The sequence below is a fragment of the Panicum virgatum genome, chromosome 7K, assembly GCF_016808335.1.
Source record: "Panicum virgatum strain AP13 chromosome 7K, P.virgatum_v5, whole genome shotgun sequence".
NCBI lineage: Eukaryota > Viridiplantae > Streptophyta > Magnoliopsida > Poales > Poaceae > Panicum > Panicum virgatum.
In genome coordinates this window covers 43,709,762-43,718,440 of record NC_053142.1, presented here as the reverse complement: position 1 = coordinate 43,718,440, position 8,679 = coordinate 43,709,762, and the positions used below count along the sequence as shown (strand labels likewise).

Below are 8,679 nucleotides of genomic sequence, written 5' to 3'. Positions count from 1 at the left end.
GGTGATTGATGACACACACAACACTTGGACTAATATGATTGTTAAGATGACCATTCTCAGGCTTTTAGGTTCAAGTGATGACAAAGAGAAGATAGACGTAGCTAGGCCCGGTTAGCGGACGGGGATCGAGGGGGAGCCGCCCCTCGCGGGTCTCAGGGCAGCGCCCTGAAACCTCTTCGGTCCAAAAGATTCGAAGTTTGAAGAGACCGTGAAGAAACCAAGTCAAAACAATCAAGACAGAGATATTTTAGTATCACCGGTTTAACCGACGCTAAGAAAATTACATACGTCGGTGCATTGACTTGGAGCACGTCTGGGAGTTTTGGTAACACCGGTTGAACCGACGCCAGGAAAGTTGAATACGTCGGTGCAATGCACTCAGCAGCTGAAGCAAAATCTATACACCGGATGAACCGACGCTAGATATTAGTGAACGTCGGTGCAGTTATCCAGAGAGTTAGTTTTTCAGCAACTACACTCACCGGTTGAACCGACGCTGCATCGGTTGATTACGTCGGTCGATTGAGATAGCCGTTGAAGTATAACGGCTAGTTGGAAAATGCACTCACCGGTTAATCCGGTGATGACAAAAACGGGAGCATCGGTTTAACCGATGATAGCGTTTTTTGTCAGCCTTTTTCCAACGGCTAGTTTGGGGTGTGTGGGCTATATATATGCCACCCCACGGCTCATTTGAGGGTGCTGGAGACCAAGGAAGTATACAAGAGCCAAAGATCATCTCCAACCACCTTAGAGCTTCATTGTACATCATATAGGCTTAAGCACACTTGTGAGAGTGCTTAGTGCTTGTAATAGGGATTAGTTCTTGCGAGAGCTCCCTTGAGAGAAGTCTTGCTGCGGCAAGCAATCCTTGTGATCCGTCGTGTGACCCTCCGACTTGGTGTGGAGTTGCAACGACACTTTGTGCGGGGGAAGAGGAGACCCCCTCCTTGGTGGAGAAGCTCCGTAGTGGATTTCGGCTGGGTGACCGAGAGAGACGGTGGCGGTGCATGAGACTCGGTGTCTTGTGGGCACTTGCCTTTGCTTGTCGGCATCGCCTTGGTGGCGTAGTGCAAGACGGTGATCGGAAGAGCCTCGGTGTCCCGTGGACGTAGGCGTTTGTGCCGAACCACGTTAAATGACTGTATCTACTCGGGAGTTTGCATCCCTCTTGCACTTACCTCTTTGCTTACCATATTACGTTTCCGCATTTACTTTATTTTGCGTGCCTTTACTTTCCTAGTTAGTTTGTTTAGGATTGGCTATAAGTTGCAAGTATTTTGGGGTAAGTAAAGAGTAGTAAAGATAAACCTTAATCATAACTAGCATGTATAGGACATGTTAGATTTATCTTATGCAAGTAGTTTGAGCCTTAGGTTGAAAAGCGATTAGCGACCCTATCCACCCCCTCCCCCTCTAGGGTCGGACACCCCGGTGACCCTTACGACCAACTTTCGCAGTTTTGCCCTGTCCGCCGGCTTCACCTGGGCACTGCTTCTTATTCGCCGGTTCAGACGAGCTACTTTCCAGAAGACAAGAAAATAATTACATACAACTTGCACGTAGCATACCATGATGTCACAGTAAGAAACGACAACTAACCTGGGGGCTGCGACAGCTTTTCATTTACGTCCTCGGCTTTTTGGGACAACTGGAGGTGCCCACATCATCGGGCGACTCTTCGCGAGTACTCGACTCAGCGCCTCCTGTCTTACCCTTCAATCGATCGACAAGGGTTACACGATCATCAGCATCAGAGTCTGAGAGCTCTTCTTCCTGTTGATCTTGATCAGCCACACCATGCCGTTGCCGGAAACCTGGTGTCAGATGATCCGGTCGCCAGACATTTGGCATCGGTGGGTCACTCTGAAACACTTCCAAGTCAATCTGCGAGATATACAATATATATTAATACTCATTGGAAGCAGCATTGTTCATAACTACTCGAGATATTGGACGTTTACCTGATCTGGTGGATTGTTCACATGATACAACTTTGGCATGGCAGGCCTTATATCCACACCATTGAGTACTCTCCGTACTCTCCTTAGTGCTTCACTCTCTGCCATCCTTTCTGACGAAAATCTGGATGGATCCATTAATCCAATATATTCAAAGCCCAAATTGCATCTCTTCTGCAAGGGCTGGATCCGACGAGCAATCCAGGCAAACACAACAGATGCGCCGGTAACTCCCTTTTTCTTTAAATATTCGATCTTGTCAAGGAGTTCATTCTCTTGCTCGGCATTCTGTCCGTTTGCAAACCATTCATCCCGAGTCTGAGGCGCACCTGCTGCTCGATCCGGAAGAGGGGCATGGTTATCTATGTAAAACCATTCAGCCTTCCAATCACCTATGTTGTTGCAAGGAATGTAGTGGATATATCTATCCTCTACTTTAGATCGAATCCGCAAATGAGCACCTCCAACTTTGGCTGGGTTCTTCAGATTTGGTTGTGGATTCAGATAAAAAAAAGACGTTTGAAAAGATCAAAATGAGGACGAATTCCAAGGAATGCCTCACAAAGGTGAACATAGATGGAGATATGGAATGGAGTTTGGGGTCAGATGACGCAACTGAATCCCCCAATGGTAAAGAAGACCTTGCAAAAAATCGCAAGCAGAAAGAGCAAGGCCGCGCTCCACGAAAGACTTAAACAAAACAGTCTCTGCCACTTTCTCGTATGGCCTATCATGATCTTCGGCAGAATGCCATTCTACGATATCACAAGATTGCAGTAAACCTTCGGCAACCAAAGAGGCAATGGCGGATTCTGGCAACTTACTTTTCTTCCAGCCATCTATAATGGTCGGTTCTGCAGATCCCTTCTTCTTCCCCCTCCCGCTTGATCTCTTGGGTGCCATCCTGAATGTCACGAGCTTTTTCTCCCGCATACGCTCGGGGGCTAATGGATTGGGATCAAAGGTAAGGAAGAGCTCTAACAAGCTGAATCAGAAATGGTGGCGCAGGAAGATGGTGAAAAGGCAAAGAGGAAAGATTGATAACCCTAACAGTTACCCTGTGGTTTTATAACATTGTCAATGGCAATTCTATAAATCGCTGGAAGTACAAGAGTCACTTGAAGAAATATGCCACGACTTCAGATCCTTAAACCCAAACTTTCTTGGGGATTTGGATCTAAGGCTCGGGGGCTACTGGATACGTGTTATAAATTGCATATTTTTTGAAACAAATTTGGATGATTTTTGGAAGATTCAAAACTGATTTGACCCTCAGCCTGATTCTGCGATTCAACCTAAGGCTCAGGGGCTACTCCATATGGAGCGCGAGTTCATCGCGCACCATATAAAAGAAGACTCGGGACTAGAGCACCTCATAGCCTCGATGTAGCCAAAAGTACTCAGAAGACTACTCGATGCACTCGATGGAGCCAAGGAGGATTCCAGGAGCACTTGAAGCACTTGGCAATGTCTTCAGGAGTACCCGACGCTTGCAAGACTCGACTACGAAGAGCTCGGGAACTTGTCAGATCCGGGGCAGCGGGACTGCTCATAGGCATAGAATATTCTAGAGTAAGAGATAGCGCATGGATGTACCTTACCCTACTGTAACTACTCGTACAGCAGTAGGACTAGCTGATGTACAAGGAAACTACCCAAGCTAGTTGCAATAGGACTCTGCTAGTACTCGGCTAGGACTTTCAATGTAACCATATCCCCCAAGACTATATAAAGGCGGGCAGGAACCCCTCCAAAATATACGCATACAATCATCTACACCCAAGGCAATACATACCACCACACAGGACGTAGGGTATTACGCTCCGGCGGTCCGAACCTGTCTGAACCCTTGTGTTCCTTGCACCATCGCGTTCTGATCTCGGCGAGTTCCTACATACAATCAATCTCCTCGGGGTATCCCTCGGAGAGCTTGGCGGCTAAACATCGACAAACCATCATTTACTTCGCCAAATTAGCCCCACATGTCTGCCATAAGTAGAGTTCACTGTCTGTCTGACAAAACTTGGCTCCCTGATTCTATGCACAAGAGATGGCAACAAATTCACCATACCACCCATCCCCGGCTTTTCTCCAACTCCAGGGACACCTCCACCTCTTGTACCATCCACATCACCTCCTTCTCCAAAGCATTTGCCGGCACCAGCTGCACCACAAGAGCCTCCGGTCCTTTCTGGTTCACACCCTCCCATATATGTGATTCCAGCCACTCCACAGGATGCACCTCCAAGACACAAGAACAAGGTGTCACCAGCGAAAGCCGCCAGGTTGTTCAGTATCCTCGCCGCCGGTTCACTGAGCATTACTGTGGTTGCGATTGTGTTCACGGTATCAAAATGGCGCCAGAAGAGATCTCTTCGTGTATTGAGATGAGTACGCCGAGTTGGGTGAGGGAACCTCCTAGAGTGAGTGCAGTTGCCAAACCAGAGAGAGAACGTCATTCAGGTACACAAAAAAGAGGGTATAACTGTCATTACATATGCACTTGTGGGTTCCGTTTATTTATTTATTTTCGATATGCTAATTACTGAAGGTACTGAAGGGAAGATTGATTGGTCTCCTAGAGATTATGTTAAGGCGGCAGGATCATCGATACACCCATCATTCAAGAACAGCAGCAAGGACATCATTGTATCAGATAAGAATGTTCAGGGAAGTTCAGAAGACCAACCACAGCAATTTCCTTTCACATTCTTTACTGTTGCATCCTTGCAGCAACACACGAACAGTTTCAGCGATCAGAATCTGATCAGGGAGACCTGTTTCGGTAAAATTTACCTAGCAGATCACCCAGGAAGCAAGGTAACTGTACCTGCAAAAGCACCAGTTCTGATGGCATGCAGCCAGTTTCTTCAGTGCTGATTGTGACATTCTCGTCTGAACCATCTCTCTGTATCCTCTAGTTTTCAGTACTGAAGCTTGGCGGTGACACTGCTAAAATGCCGGCGGCTGAATTCCTGAAGATTGTTCAGGACATCTCCGAGCTCCGGCACCCCAACGTCGAAGAACTTGTGGGTTGCTGCGTGGATCACGGCCAGAGACTACTCGTCTACAAGCACTTCAGTGACAGCACTCTGAATGACATGACGCAGTTCGAGCACCGGGCGTCTGACTCAGCAGAGACGCTTTCCTGGGATGCCCGGATAGCTGTCGCTCTTGAAGCAGCAACAGCACTGGAGTATGTCCTGCCAAGATCATCTCATCGCGCGCTTGCAAATTAGTTGTATTTGTACCTGAATTTGTTGTTCCTTGCAAGGTATCTTCATGAGGGGAGCCACAAGCAGGTGGTTCACCGGCATTTCAGGCCTGAACACATCCTGATCGACGGCGAGCTCCGGGTGTCCGTGTCCGGAATCGGCCTTGCTCCATTTGTTCCACAGGTAGTACTGCTTTTACATGAAAAAAAATTCAGATGTGAGATCAGTTTCCTGAGTTCCATCATGCCTGCTGCTCAACTTCAGCTGTCTGATTACTGCGGCGCCACGATGAGCTACGAGCCGCCGGAGGCGGCGGGCCCCGGCGCGGCGTGGACGGCCAAGGGCGACGTCTACAGCTTCGGCGTCGTGATGCTGCAGCTCCTCACCGGCCGCAAGCCCTACGACAGGTAAGGCTCTCCTCGACCTGCGGCCGGCGTCGCCTGCCGGCGGCGGCGGCCAGCGTGCGCGATGAGCTTGCTGATCATTGACGCGCGCGCATCCGTGCGTGCAGCTCGCGGGCGCGGGGCGAGCGGCACCTGGTGCCGTGGGCGAGCCCGCGGCTGCACGACCTCGCCGCGCTGGGGAAGATGGCCGACCCGCGCCTCGGCACGCCGCCGGTCAGGTCGCTGTCGCGCTTCGCCGACATCGTCGGCCGGTGCATACAGGTGAGACATCCATCGTGTCGTGATCTGAGGATCCCCCTCTCTGCGAGACGCGCGCCCTCGACGCGGCGCGGCCGATCCATGGCTACTGACGTGTGTGAGCTTCATCTGCTTGGCAAGGCGTGGCGTTGGCAGCAAGAGGCGGAGTTCCGGCCGGCCATGTCGCAGGTGGCGCAGGGCCTGCGGCGGGCGCTGAAGGACGCGCGCGCGGAGGCGGGGAGCGGCGGCGCTGCACAAGCTTAGTTAGCTATCTAGTTGTGCCCACGGATCGGCTCGCCCGGCAGCGACATGGGTGTACCGTGGAGCGGAATGGAATTCGCTGACGCGTTGTATGATTGTAATCGTGTAAAGTAGTACATTTTTTTTGAAGGCAGTGTAAAGTAGTACATTGATTGTGTTCTTGGTGTGATTTTTTTAAAAAGAAAATGGAATTATAGTCAAGTGGCAATGGAAAGAGATAAATCATATATAATATATATCTTTTTACATGAAAAGAGATACATAATGTATATTGTAAAGTATTTTTCTAAAAATATACATAGTAATGACAATCTTGTATATATTATAGGTACTTTGATTCAAATAGTAATGACAATCTTGTACTCCCTCCGTATAGGAAAAGAATATTGTTTTGGATAAGATTTGGGTCAAGCATTGAGAATATAAATTATGAATAACTTTTAAGTTATTGAGTTTGAAAAAGTGAAAGCCATATGAATAGATATGGTGCTAATGACAGCTTGAGTGTTTTGTGTTTTAGAGGGTGCTAGGAAGATATTGAGCAAATGCAAATGGACAACATTTTTGCATAATAATGAGCAAATGGACTTCCAAATTGCTGAAATTAGAAGCTGCACACGTCACATCCACAATACCATCAACTGTATTTGTTCAGGACCCAAAGTATGTTTGGGTCATCTCAAACGGAGCACATTTATTTGCAATATCAATAAAGTTATATCTTCTTACATGAAAAGAGATACACAACGTATATAGTAAAAGTATCTTTTATAATAAATCTAGTACTGACAATCTTTTGCTATCGGTCTATATAATAAAGATGTTTTGATTATTGAAAGAACTAAAAATATATAATTGATCGGTTAAAACAGATAAAACGGCTGGATTGAAATAAGAAACATTATTTTCAACTGCTGGACATTCCCTGCTTTTTAGCATCGGAATAATAGTACCACTGGCACTTGGCACTGAAAGTCTGAAACAGTAGCAGACGTACGTAATCAGGGGGAAAAGAAAATTGGCTCACAAACAAAAAAACGAATAGCAAGCCTATGATAATCATCCAATTTGTGCCAAGCTAGTTTGTTCTTTTTCAACCCATGCTGTGAAACTTATAGTGACATGTACAATCTTGCATGCTACTCAAACTTATAGCGATATGTACATCGAAGTAATATATTTGTTCAGGCCGGCTTCTTGCTGCAGCCCCGACTCAAAAGTAATACTCCCATTCACGCAACTGTTGACGCCGCAGCTCCGACCCAAGCTGGGAGTGCTCGACATTAGATGTGTAACGGCAAACGAAAATACAACGCAGCATGTGCATGCTGAGCGGGGCTTATCTACACCGTCTAGATTCGTCTGGGGATGGGCGCCAGGCTCTCTCCCCCCGCGTATTCGTGTGTATTCTTGTTTTTGTAGTGGGATGTATTGCATTTTTGGGGGCCCACAACATCACGTGCATTTGATCAGACGGCCTGCTCCGCGGTCTTTCTCTCTCTCCCAGGAGAATCTGAGGCTGAGCGGTCTTCGTCCCCGGCGACGATGCGGCCTCATCACCGGCGTCGGCTCCCGACAACGTCGAGTGCTGCCCTGTGATGAGGGAGCGCCGTCGTCTTCGCCTCCGGCTAAGGTGCGTCCTCGTCACCGGCACCGGGCTCCTGACGACATCGTGTTCTGTATTCTTTACCTCCGGTGAGGGAGGAGCGCCGGTCGCCATCACCGTTTCCGGGGGACTTTTGCATCGGACGCTTTCGATCTGTATCATTTGGATCTCGAACCAATCTTACTTCCGCTGACTTTTGCATTGCATTTTCCCCTCCATGTCTGCGGCATGTAGTCTCTCCTTCCGGCGAGCGAGCGCATCCGACTTCGTCTCCGACGCCGTACTCGGTACTCCTCGTCGCCGTGCATCGACGATCTTTTTCTGGCGAGTTAGTGATTTCCTCCACGTCTCCTGCGCACGCACGCATGCATACCATTTTGGATCTCGAACCTGTTGTTTTATTGCCAATCCACTACGATTCCATCTCTGAAAGAGGAGATTCAGGAGTGTCAGGAGTTACAGTATGTGAAAAATCGGCAGCTCGCCAGCATGATAGCAGAATTATTGAAGGAGCAGGCATGTAGTATTGCTGAAGATCATGTGCCACCAGCCCACCAAGATGAGCAAATACAGAAAATTCGCCACCTAGGCATAGCATTTTCAAGCTCATTATCTTCTTCCTAGGTGCAGCATTCCTGCTTAAGATATTAGCTTCTGTAATTGAGTAGTGAATTAGCCGTTAATATGTGTCTGAGGGAGAGTGTAATGAATTTTTAGTGATTGTCAGACTCTAATCAGTTTCCATGATTACTATTATGATTTTTTTGTTGATCACATTTTTTTTTACACATTAGTACTATCTCTGCGCACAAACGTAAAGTTTTGTGTCTGAAGATACTGACCTTTGTGTCTGAAGATACTAAATAGTTCGTTATATATTACATAGGTTCGACAGCGTGCATAGCATATTGTCCATTGCAATAAAGGTTTGCTCATGTACTTACATATATTACATAAATAGGTACTATTAGGTAGTGTTATGGCCACTGATCAGA

At 47.6% G+C, this 8,679-nt stretch overlaps 1 long non-coding RNA gene and 1 pseudogene across 1 annotated transcript; both read left to right on the top strand.

Annotated features, from left to right (window-relative positions):
- The first annotated feature begins 2,763 nt into the window (after positions 1-2,763).
- Positions 2,764-6,081, top strand: LOC120640284 (annotated as a pseudogene).
- A 1,282-nt stretch (positions 6,082-7,363) lies between these two features.
- LOC120641494 lies at positions 7,364-8,458 on the top strand. The gene is made up of 2 exons (XR_005662283.1): positions 7,364-7,711; positions 7,919-8,458. It is a non-coding gene; the product is annotated as an uncharacterized LOC120641494 (long non-coding RNA).
- Positions 8,459-8,679: the final 221 nt, after the last annotated feature.